The 12378-nt window shown below is 48.3% G+C and overlaps 1 long non-coding RNA gene across 1 annotated transcript; it reads left to right on the top strand.

Annotated features, from left to right (window-relative positions):
• The first annotated feature begins 30 nt into the window (after nt 1–30).
• Nucleotides 31–4737, top strand: LOC113893238. The gene is made up of 2 exons (XR_003511253.1): nt 31–344; nt 3368–4737. It is a non-coding gene; the product is annotated as an uncharacterized LOC113893238 (long non-coding RNA).
• Nucleotides 4738–12378: the final 7641 nt, after the last annotated feature.

The following is a 12378-nucleotide window of genomic DNA, read 5'->3' as shown; positions in this document are numbered from 1 at the left end:
TCCCCCCACCCGTCCCTGCCCAGAGCCAAGGGACGTACAGAGAATTGCAACTAGAAATTCGATCGATTGGTACGAGGGACCACGTGGTCCGGGGTTGGCCAATGACCAGGCCGCCCGGGATGAGCTAATAATGGAAGCAATTTGTAACTTTCAGTAGCTCTCTAGGCCTGGGTACTGGAGGGAGGGAGGCGGGGCGGAGGGAGGGAAATGGGTGCCCCCAGTCCTTCCACCCACCTTATTCGTGCGGGGCACCGGGATCCCCGAATCCTCTTTTTCCCCAACCCCGCAGGCACTTGCAGGGTCCCGCACCCACTTCTGTCCAACAGCCGCTGCTCGAGAGCAAGGTAAGCGGGTCCTCCACCCTTCAACCACCCCCTCCCCCATCCTTTCTGGCACCTGCAAAAAGCGTCGCCTTTCTTGCCCCGTTAGACAATTTTAATATGATTTTGTTTTTCTCTTAGTTGAAAAAAATATAATCCTTTTGTATTTTTATATATATATATATATATATATATATAATTTCAGATTTGGGGAAAGATGAAGTTCAGGTTAATATACTTTCCTTAGAGGACGACTAGTACTTTTTGGATCAATTTTCTATTCTCTTCTTTTGGAGAGGAGCATTCTATTTGAAGAGAGTTTACTTTAGAGATGAGTTACCCTTTTGTTTTTGCAAGTTTCACTTTTCTGATGATGTCAAGTGGATGCTTTTCTCCATCCCATCTTCCAGTTTCAGTATTTACAAAGAACCAGTTAACATATTTCAAGTTTATTCATTTTTGTTTTTCTCCTCCCTCATTAGTTTTCAGCTGCTACTGAATCTTCGCAATTTTTTTTTTTCCTCCTAGTGTGGACCAAGGGTTACTTTTGTGTTGATTTCTCTTTTTGTTTTGTAAATGAATTTATTGTTTGGGAAACTCTATGGGGGTGTGAATGAGGTCTCTTTTGATTCATTCTGACCCCTCTTTTGAAGGACAATTTACTTCAACTGTTGTATGCATTGTCTTCAATTTTTATCTTTCAATTTTGATGTAGTTTACCTCTTCTATTAATAAAAACCTGACCTGTTCTTGAAATTTAAACTTTAGTTTGTTAAACCATCTTTAAAATTTTAATTTTATACACTTCACCATTTTGTATATTTCCTTACCCTGTCCAACCCCCTTTCCCCTCCTGCCTCCTCCATTTCAGAACTCCCACCCTCAACTTCCACAATTCCCAGCATCAAATTCGATTCACCCAAGGGCAAGGAGGGATGCCTGATAAGAAAATGTCCTACTTATGTCAGAGCTTAAACTCGAGGCTCTGGGCACCTCTAGTCCGACTCCCCAAGCCAGCAAAATCAGGGAAAACAGAACTGCTATTTGACTTTGTAGTTTGGGACCAAGCTCTTTCTCCTTGGCTCTATTCTGGGCAAGTCTCTGGGACACAAAGTTGAATTTTTAGTTCTCATCTTGACCCTGAATTCTAAGCAAAGTACCAACAGATTTTTTTCCCCCCTCCCTTAAATGTAAACTGTGAGCTCAGGGTCAGCCTCTTGGGACTCTTGCCTTCTGGGAGAGATTCCCAGAAGAGAGACACAACATGTAGTTCCCTCTTTTACTTCTGATAAGGTGGAGGGGGCAGGGATTGGGGGACCCCATTCTGATCTCCAGCTCTAGCTTTGAATGGACACAAAGAATGAGAGGGCTGGCCTGGGGACTAGATCACTTCGGGTCAGTGGGGTCTGGTTTAGGAGAGTTTGGGGTAAATTCCAGCTCCGAAGACATTCTCTCTAGCATTACTGTGAAGTAAAAATCATCAAAGTAGTGTGATACAGTTGCAGCCTATTCAGATCCACTGCAGGTACCAAAATCAAATGAGGAGAGAAATTTCATTTCCTGAAGCCCCACCTCTGCTGACTTTGTCTGTGCCTCTGAGGGAAACAGCCCAACTTGGCCAAAGTAACGTTGTCATTGCTCCTCCCCGATCAGTCCCCAGCTTTGTCGTCACATTGACATTCTGGGCACATTCGGCCCAACCCCCGTCCCTGCTTCTCCCAAGTATGAATCTAAATTACTATTAATAAGGGGCCGCTCCAAGTTAATTGGCATTAAAAGAATTCATTTCAATTTGTTAATATTAAATGAACGCTCTGCACTTTAGCTCCCTTCTTCGCCCTAGATTCCCAGATGAGTGATGGGAAGTGGGGGGCGGGGGAGGACGAGGAGGATTTTATTTCTGACTCCAGCGCAGTCACTGCGGTGCCTCCCCGGGGGCATGAGATCCACGCGCAGTGGGGGCCTGATTGGGGACCATCTGACAGTCTTTTTAGGTGAAATTTATCTGATCCCGTTGGAGCTTTGGGGGAAGGCAGAAGGGAGTTGAGGGGAAGGGATAGAAAGGTTTGGGGATGTTGTGGGGAGAGGGAGGGCTGAGAGGCGAGGATCAAGAGGAAGAGGCAGAAGTGAATGGGAGTAGTTGGGGCACGAGGTTGGGTGCTGGTGAGGAGGGTAAAGTAGCTTTGTGAAGGAAGGTGCTAGTATTTCCAAACCCCCCCTAGAGAAGGAGGAGCTGGGAGGCTGGATGTGAAGCAAAGCAGCTAGGGGTTCTGAAGTAGCTATCTCAGTGGGGTATTCGTGATGAGATGAAATACACTTACTGTTTCTACGATGCTTGGCACCTAGAAACTGCCAATAAACTAGCACAGTGGCTAAAAGCACAGATTCTGGAGACAGGCTGCCTGGATTTGAAGCTCAGCCCTGCCTCATGCTAGCTGTATGACCTTGGGCAAGTTACTTAACCTTGCCACACTGCAGTTTCCTTATTTGGCAAATGGATTTACTTGTACCTAGCTCATAGGCTGTTTTGAGGATTAAGTGAGTTAATATGTGTGAAGTGTCTGGACCAGTGTTAGTTGTGTGGGAAGCATTGTACAAACTGTACAAAGCTAGTTGTTACTGACGTTGTAGCTTTTCTGAGCTGGGGAGTTTGAAGATGGTCACAGAACCTCTTAGAGGTTAAGGGGTCAGTGGGTTCTCTGGGATCATGAACAGGTCAGCCCTCTCACCCCCATCCCTGGATCTGGTCTAATAACTCAGGTGCATGTGGTGAGAGCAGGGGGACAGTGAGACCTGGGGCCCTGGGAGCTGGGACACCTGAGTTCCCTGGCCTCTGCTTTGGCTCTTGGGTTGGTGGTCCCCTCTCAGTGACCAGAGACTTCAAACAAAGGAAAGTCACTTCTTTTTCCTCTGGAGGGCTGTGATGGGAGGTTTGCTTTCTTGGTCTAATACCCTCCTTTGGTAGAGAGTCAGTCCCCAGGAGTGTGGGTTGGGGGAGACTGGGTCGAGCAGAAGGGACTGAAGTTTAATAAATACTGTCTAACTAGGTACCACCCTCCACATCCCTGACCCCACTGGAGAGAGCCCAGAAAACAGAGGTCCAAAGAGATGAAGTAACGTGCCAAAATCATAAAACTATGAAGTGCCAAAGTTGGAATCTGAATGCTGACCTGCCTGATGACAAATCTCAACTTGCTTCCATTGCTGCACATTTTCTGAACAGAGAGGTGGGACTTTCTGAAGGGTGAGGTAGGACACACGTAAAGTTGGGACACGGACGAGGCCAGGACCATGGAGCTGCTGGAAGATGAGGGTGGGGAGTGGGAATGTTTCAGTCAGGGAAGACTTCCTGGAGGAGGAAAGTACAGATCAGGATTTAGATAAGAGGGGAAGGAAGATCGGAAGTAAAGAAGAGGGATGGAAGTGGTGCACTGGCAGAGCAGGTGGGGAAATACTGACTGTGCAAAGGCTGGGTGAAGCCAGAGGGTCTGGATCAGATTGACTTCTCTGGCACCAGGTACAATAGGTTACCATTTCTTAGCGCAGACTGTGCCGGGTGGATCTGTTACTCTTGTTTCATGCCTGTGGTGACGCTGACAAGTGAGCTGCTCATTCCTATAGCCTGAGGAGTCAGCTGAGGCTCTGAGAACTGAATCCCCACCTCCAGTCATGCATGTGGTAACCGGGTCTGCCTGGCACCAAAAGCATACCTGGGCGCCTGCAAAGTGCAGCTCCCCAGCCTGGTCTCTCCTTCCCTTCAGAGTTCTGGTCACCCTTCTGCCCACTATTTGTAGTCATAACAGGAGTTGGAGAATAAGGTGAGACAGAGAGGGGGAGGGGCGGGGGGGCCAGTGGGGGCAGAAGCTTTTCTCACACCCTTGTGAAGAAGATGGGTATTCTCTCTAGAGGAGGCCTCCAAGTCACTTTCCTGGGACTCTGATCTTGGGGTGGATGGGGGGACTTTATTGGGCATCACACTGTCCTCTGGACAATGGACTCAATTTCTCCTCCACAGAGGGAGGAGGGGCAGAAGAGGGCTGCTCAGCTGGGGGCGGTTTGAGCCCTGGATTCAGACTTGCTGGGCTCTCCACTAAGCGCCTTTTCTTCTTGTTCTGCGAGGGCACAGCACGTCCCATCTGGACACTCCACTGGCCAGGGGGGCCAGAGGGAATGTAAGTCGAGGAATGGCATCAGAGCCTTAAGATGTTGGTAAGTTCTTCTTTTATGAGCTGGAGCTGATGTGCCTGAGACTGAGCTGTGACTGTGCAGTTGAGGAGAAATCCCTAAGAGAAGGCGAAACCGCGGTAGGATAGGATCCCAAGTTCCTGATTGACCAGGTCGAGCAGAGCCACCTGCCGTCCAGGATGGCTCCCTTCCAGACCGTCATACGATAAATAAATATGTTTTCTATTTGTGACTGTGTTTGAGACTTTTTTTTAATAGCAATTTTGCCATCATCCTTCTTCATATACCTTCCCACCTAAGAACAGAGATGGAAGGGACCTTGGAGATCATCTCTGCTCGGCCAAGCCCCTTCCTATCACCAAGGGACCTAGGTATCTTCCATCCCCACCCTCACTTCAACCTAAGAAGTTCAGCAGAACACCCGAGTTAGATGTTGGGTTGCTACATAAAGTTTTATTTAGAGAAAGAAAACCAGTTTGAAACCCCCTGCAAGTTCAATCTCTTCCCCCCTGTTTTTTTAATTACGGACAAGGCCCAGAGAGAGGAAGTGACTTACCTAAGATCACACAGTTTTTCTGTCATTTTCTGAATCCAGGATGGGCTCTCTAATCACCATATCAGCTTCCTCAACAAATCACAGGACAAAAACACCCCAACCAGGCAGGGGGAGCCTGCATCTCCTTGGATAAAACTCTGGGATGGCCAGGCCATAGTTCCCTGATTTCCCCTGTGTCCTCCTGTTGGATGTCTGCCTCGGAGCCCCACCTCCCTGCGCCTGGGAACCAACGGGCTGCATCTTTGCTCCAGCCGCCTTCTCACCCAGATGGTCCAACGCACAGAGCAGAGCCGGGCCAGAGCCAAGCTCCCTGCCTCCCTCTAGTCTTCCCACATTTATGTCTCCCTCCTTCCCCAACCCCAGCCTCTTCCTAGTAGCCCACCAGGGAGGAGAAGGGGGAAAACTGTCATAAATTTCCCCTATTTATACAAGAAGACAGAATGTTTCTTGTGCCAGAAAAAACACAGAGAGGGAGCTGTCAGGGGAGAAGGGACCCAGTCCCATACCTCTGGGGCCAATTTATCTTCCTGAGTCGTGGCTTGGGGGCTACCATAACACTGCCTGTGCGATCTGCAGGCTTTGGCTTGGGGGGCTGCCAGGACAGACAGTGCCTGGGCTTCGTTTTGGCCTTCCTGCTCCATCTCAACTGCCCCGTCTCCATTTCTCCCTTTCTTTTTTTAAAACAAGTTTCTTGGGATATAATTCACACACACCATATAATTTGCTATTAAAGTATATAATTCAGTGGTTTTAGTGGAGTCACAGATACGTGCAACGATCACCACAGTCCATTTTAGACCATTTTCATCACCTCTAAAAGAAATCTCATACACTTATGAGATTAGCACTCCCCCATTTTTCTTAAAGAAAAATGTATTTGACTGTGCCAGGTCTTAGGTGTGGCATGCAGGATCTAGTTCCCCGACTGGGGATTGAACCCGCACCCCCTGCATTGGGAGCACAGAGTCTTAACCACCGGACCATCAGGGAAGTGTTTTACCACCCTCGTTTTATCCCTCTTTATTCCATACCCCTGCCAGCAAACACTGATCTGCTCTCTGTCTCGACAGATTCTTCTGTTCTGGAATCTCATATGAAGGGAATCATACACTACGTGGTCCTTCGTGACCAGCTTCTTTCACTTAGCACAGTGTTTTCCAGGCTCACCCATGTTGTAGCAGCTATCAGTGCTTCATTCTTTTTATGGCTGAATAATATTCCATTATATGGATACACTACTTTTGTTTATCCTCTTTTCTGCTGATGGATATTTGGGCTGTCAGGGAGACCTGGATTTGATCCTTGGATTGGGAAGATCCCCTGGAGAAGGGAAATGCTACCCACTCCAGTATTCTGGCCTGAAGAATTCCATGGACTATATAGTCCCTGGGGTTGCAAAGAGTTGGACACGACTGAGTGAGTGTCACTTTCGCTTTCTACCTTTTGAATACTATGATTCTCCCTTAACTCTTATGTCTCTAGAGAGCTTGGACCACATGGAATGAGATCTGTGGGCAAAAATGGGCATATATATTATATATATGAACATTACTCAGCCATAGAAAAGAAATAAGTCCCTTTACAGCAACATGGATGGACCTTGAGATTATCACACTAAGCGAAGTAAGTTATACAAAGACAAATATTATATGCTTATATGAGGAATCTAATACAAATAAACTTATTAACAAACTAGAAACATACTTGCAGACAGAAAAACATTTATGGTTACCAAAATGGAAAGGGGAGGGGCTAATTACAGGTTCAAGGTTAGCAGATAAACGCTGCTGCTGCTGCTAAGTCACTTCAGTCGTGTCCGACTCTGTGCAACCCCATAGACGGCAGCCCACCAGGCTCCTCTGTCCATGGGATTTTCCAGGCAAGAGTACCGGAGTGGGGTGCCATTGCCTTCTCCAGATACACGCTACTATATATAAAATAGATAAACAGCAAAGTCCTACTGAATAGCACAAGGAACTATATTCAATATCTTGTAATAACCTATAATGGAAAAGAATCTGAAAAAGTGTGTATATACATATAACTGAATCACTTTGCTGTGTACCTGAAACTAACACAATATTATAAATCAACTATAATAAAAAATTTTTTTAAATGTGGAGGCATAAAATGATAGTGGTTTTATTGTTAATTATTGGTAACAATAAAAACTGAAATTGTTCTAAAGAATAAAAACTCCAGTTCTGCAAAAAAAAAAAAGAACCTAGTATGTCTTACATATGAGAATCCCCAATATCCAGGAAGGCAGGATCTTGGGACCATGCCTTCTTTTGTGTTAATTACATAAACTATAATTACATATACATGGCTCACGCGGTAGAGAATCTGTCTGCAATGCAGGAGACCCAGGCTTGATCCCTGGGTTGGGAAAATACCCTGGAGAAGGAAACGGCAACCCAGTCCAGTGTTTTTGCCTGGAGAATTCCATGGACAGAGGAGACTGGTAGGCTACAGTCCATAGGATCATAAAGAGTCAGACAGGACTGAGAACTAATGCACGCATAAGCTAATATACACAAGTTGGCATTTTCCTTCCTCTGTAAGTGACTGAGGGAGAGCACCTCCTTCCATTTTCTAGTCATTGTTTTCTTAACATTGTTGTTATTTGAGTCATTTGCTGTGCTCCTCAGAGTTGGGAACTCAAACCCTTCTCCAGGGATTTCAGAGACACGGAGTAGACGAATGGACTTCTACCCACTGGGGAAGAGGTTCCCTGAGTCCAGTCTCCAGTGATCCTCCAGTGTCTCACAGCTGAAGGAAGGTGTATGCAGGCTTCAAGATCAAAGGAACATTCTGTTCTGGGAGGAGTGATGGAGCCTAGAATGCAGGCCTCCTGCCCCCGCCTCCTTAGCCCGTTTCAGTGTTGCACACCTGGAGCTCCACGCTCTCACTCACCTAGCAAGTATGCACAAAGGACCCAGTGAACCCATGAGCCACTGCCCGTGCCCTCGTGAACTGTAACGGTGAGAGTAAGATAAATACAAGTGAGCAAAGTGATGAAGGTCTGTAAACATTTGTTGTAAAGCAAAGGTCTGTAAATATTTGTTGAACGAACGAATGAATGAACAAATGATGTACTTACTATGTGCTCCATAACGAAAACGTAAACAAAGCAGAGTGGAGAGTCGCTTTTGCTGCCACCACCTTTTGCAGTCTGGAAAACAACACTACTTCTCCATCTCTCAGAGGGATGGTGGACAAACAACACAAAATACCAGCTAATAACAACTACCAAGTATTGGACTAGCCATGTACCAAGGGATTTATATATCTCACTGATTTCATCCTTTTTTTTTTTTGGCTGCATTGTACAGCTTGCAGAATCTTAGTTCCCCAACCAGGGACTATACCCAGGCCGCGATAGTGAAAGCACCAAGCCCTAACCACTGGACCGCCATGGAAATTCCCTTCAACTCTTTGAGTTAGATATAATTATCTCCATTTGGGGCTTCCCTAGTGGCTGTCAGTAAAGAATCTGCCTGCAATGCAGGAGACCAGGGTTCCATCCCTGGCTTGGGAAGATGCCCTGGAGAAGGAAATGGCAACCCACTCTGGTATCCTTGCCTGGGAAATTCCATGGAGAGAGGAGCCTGGTGGACTACAGTCCATGGGGTTGCAAAGAGTTGGACATGACTTAGTGACTAAACCACCACCATCCCCATTTTGAGGATGAGAAAAACTGACTTAAAGAGATTATGGTAACTATTTGAGATCACATTGGTAGTAGTAAGTGGTAGCACATTCGTATTGGACTCTGGGATGGGTTTGTTTCCATTCTCTGCTCTCCAGGACAAAGACAAATACATTTCTTTCTGAGGCCCTGGCCCAGAGGATCTGGCCACTCTCCACTGTCCTGCCCCAGGCTGGCCCCTCCCCTCCCACCCAAAGGCAAAGTGGGCTGATATGGAGGTGCCCTCTCCTCTCTGGAAACTTGTGTCCACCGGCTACACCTGCCTTGTGGGTAGGAAGGGAAGGACCAGTTTTGCTTTCAAAAGCCGAGCTCTTCCAGCTCTTGCTGTGTGGGAGGGACTGTGAGAGGTCTGGATGTTGTCAAGCAAAAGCTTTAACCACCCAAAGAGCTGATGATGTTGACAAGCAGGGGACCTCAGCAAGGCAGATAACCAGAACCTGACGACTGACGGCATCCCCCCACCCCTGCTCCATCAGGAACATAGGCAAGCTTGACGACAAATAACAAACTCTAACAAGTTCTAATTGTCATATGCATTTGTTCACTTCTCACAGCAAACAGAAGCAGTATCCAAGGCTGGACTTACTACCAAAAAAAAGTTTGTGAGGCTAGAACCCAAGTGTCCCGATCAATTTCACATAATGAAATTTATGTAGGGCTGACCAGGGATCATGTATTCTGCTCAATATTTCATGGCTATTAAACTCACCTTTTGCCTACCACCATTCGAAGTAGGTATTAGTATTCTCCGCATATGTTTTTTAAGATGAGGAAACTGAGGCAGAATCGTGACGCATCTTACCCAAGGTTGCACAGCCGGCAAGTGGCAGGGCGAGGATCACGAAGCCAGCCAGCCGCCTGGCCCCCAGAGTCTGTGCTTAATCGCTCCACCAGGTGGGCCTGGCGCAGTGACTCCATTTGGGAACTTGAGTGTGCTTTCCCAGCTGCCTCCGCCCCCTTCCCCCTGCCTCCCTCAGTCTTTATGGCCCATTGGAAAAAGCAGCGCAGAGATGTGGCTCCCAGGGTGACGATCCTTCAGCTCCTCCTTGGCACCGTCACTCCCGTCTCCCATCTCTTGCCAGGGGCTCCAACCGGGAGTACCACAGACTGTTTGCCATGGATCAAGACTTCTCCGGAGAAAGCTCACAGGAAGGCTGCTGTGAGAAATGAAGTCACTTGCTGTTTCCCCGATTCCCTCATCAAGAGGAGCCAAATGAAGTCACGGCACGTTTGAATGGGGGCTGTCAAAGCACAGCCTCTGGCCAGCTCGGAGACAGACGTGGGCTCGGGCGGCCAGGGGCTGAACGGCTGCATGGAAAATCTGAGGTGCTGGACGGCTGAAATAAAGCTCCTGTAGGAGTGTTATGTGTGATTCACTCACTGGGGCTTTCTGATGGGGGCCCAGGGTGTGCACATGAGCTGTGAGTAGGCTTGTTCACTCATTTACTGGTTATCCCCTTATTGAGTCAATAAGTTCTGATTATGTACTTCAGAGGCACACCACGCTAGATGTCCAGGATGGACAAGACAAAATCCCCGCCCCAAAGGGGCTGCAGTCTAGAGAGGGGAGGCTGGAGCGAGATTAGTGATTTGTATCAAGTACTGAATTGGTTTCATGTCACCATTTGATATCACTACCCCCAAAAACTGCCCTCCTCCTATCCTTGCCCTATGGTCAGTGTAGCCCCTTCGCTCCCGCTTCTTCCTGCCTGGATCCCATCTTCCTGTGAGCTGGGTCCCTTTTGGGCTGCAGGCGGGGTGATGATGTTCGCCGCCTTTTTTCTCTGGGTCGCCCTGGCCCCGGAGGCTGCTTGATGCAGACGGCATTGCTTGAGTTCCTGACTTCTCAACTGGTCAGGCTTGGCCAGCAGGGGTCCTGGCAGGGAAGGGAGTGAGGAGCTGAGATATTTGTCTCCCCGTCCCCTGCGGTCTCACCCGCCCACCTGCCTGAAGCTCTGGCAGGGGTTGTGGTTCCTCAACGGCCCCACCTTGGCTGCATGGCCGCTCTCCCTGATCCCATTTCAACTCTTCTTGGTACCTCACCAACCCTTATTGGCTCCCTTCATTCCATCTGTGCCTTGAAAATTGTGTCATTAAACTCTCTTCAGTGAAACCCTTTCGGGTGTGTCATGGATTTGCTGTTTGGACCTTGACTGGCTTGCCTGGGTGGAGGTGAGGGTGGTGGGGACAGGTAGGTTGGGGTTCCAGGTGAGCTTTCTTCTTCTTCTCCTCCAAGGGCTCCCTGGAGGAAGAGAGAGTTTTGGGCCAAGGAATGGGGGACGGCTCTCTGTTGAGGGTTTTCACGGTTTTCCTCTGCTGAGGAATCACGGCCTGGAGTTCTCTGGAAAGCAGAATCAAGAGGTGGTGCAGGCAAGGGCAGCAGAAGGCCTGGTGGTTGGGCCAAAGGGAAGGAAATTATGACTGAGGACCAACCCTGGGGTGGCCACTCTGACAAGCTATCTTCTTAAGCCTTCATAGTTGCACTGAGTGTGCGCCCAGTCATGTCTGACTCTTTGCGACCCCGTGGGCTGTGGCCTGCCAGGCTCCTCTGTCCATGGGGATTCTCCAGGCAAGAATACTGGAGTGGGTTGCCATTTCCTTCTCCAGGCGATCTTCCCGACCCAGGGATGGAACCCATGTCTCCTGTGTCTCCTGCATTGGCAGGTGGATCCGTTACCTCTGAGCCACCTGGGAATCACAACCCAGTGGTGGCTGCTCTGACAAGCTGTCTCCTTAAGCCTTCCTCACCCCCTTAATCCCTTCAAGCACCTTGTCCTCATCTTACAGGAGAGAAGCTTGTGGCCCAGAGAGGGAAGGAGGAACCGGAAAAGAGCGTCACTCCACTTCAGTTGCTGTCAATCAAAAAGAAGCCTCACTTTGTAATCAAGAGACTGGCAGGGAGAAAAATCTCGGAATAAGTGGCAGTGTAGTACTGAAATCTGGAGCCAGACTTTAAGCTGTGTGATCTTGAGCATGTTACTTGACCTCTCTGTGCCTCTGTTTCCACAGGTGTAAAAATGGGGCTGATAATAACAACACTCCCTCATAGGGTTGTGGAGACAGTGAAGTAAGCTTAAGGTTATGAGGTCCTTAGAAGTGCTTCCCTGACAGCTCAGTTGGTAAAGAATTCTCCTGCAATGCAGGAGACCCGGGTTCGATTCCTGGGTCGGGAAGATCCTCTGGAGAAGGGATAGGCTCCCCATTGCAGTATTCTTGGGCTTCCCTTGTGGCTCAGCTGGTAAAGAATCCGTGTGCAATGTGGGAGACTGGGGGAGACCTGGGTTTGATCCCTGGGTTGGGAAGATCCCCTGGTGAAGGGAATGGGGAGTATTCTGACCTGGAGAATTCCCCATGGGGTCACAAGCCTCGGACACAACTGAGCGACTTTCACTTTTCACTTAGGAAGTGCAGACACACAGTGCAGCGCTATGCGTTAAGTGTTTAAAAAAAGGAGCCTCAAGCTTTCTCCTTATTTTCTACCCCTTCTTATTGCCCGCCTTCCCTGCCATCCTTACAAGGTTCTGAAAAAGGGTGAACACCTACCAGGAGTCCATAGACAGGTCTGGTGGTCCCCAACCCCTCTGTGGGCATGATTTTCCTTGCCC

Source organism: Bos indicus x Bos taurus, chromosome 5, assembly GCF_003369695.1.
Source record: "Bos indicus x Bos taurus breed Angus x Brahman F1 hybrid chromosome 5, Bos_hybrid_MaternalHap_v2.0, whole genome shotgun sequence".
Taxonomy (NCBI): domain Eukaryota; kingdom Metazoa; phylum Chordata; class Mammalia; order Artiodactyla; family Bovidae; genus Bos; species Bos indicus x Bos taurus.
The sequence above is the reverse complement of the archived record's forward strand: the minus strand, read 5'-3'. Positions and strand labels throughout refer to the sequence as shown.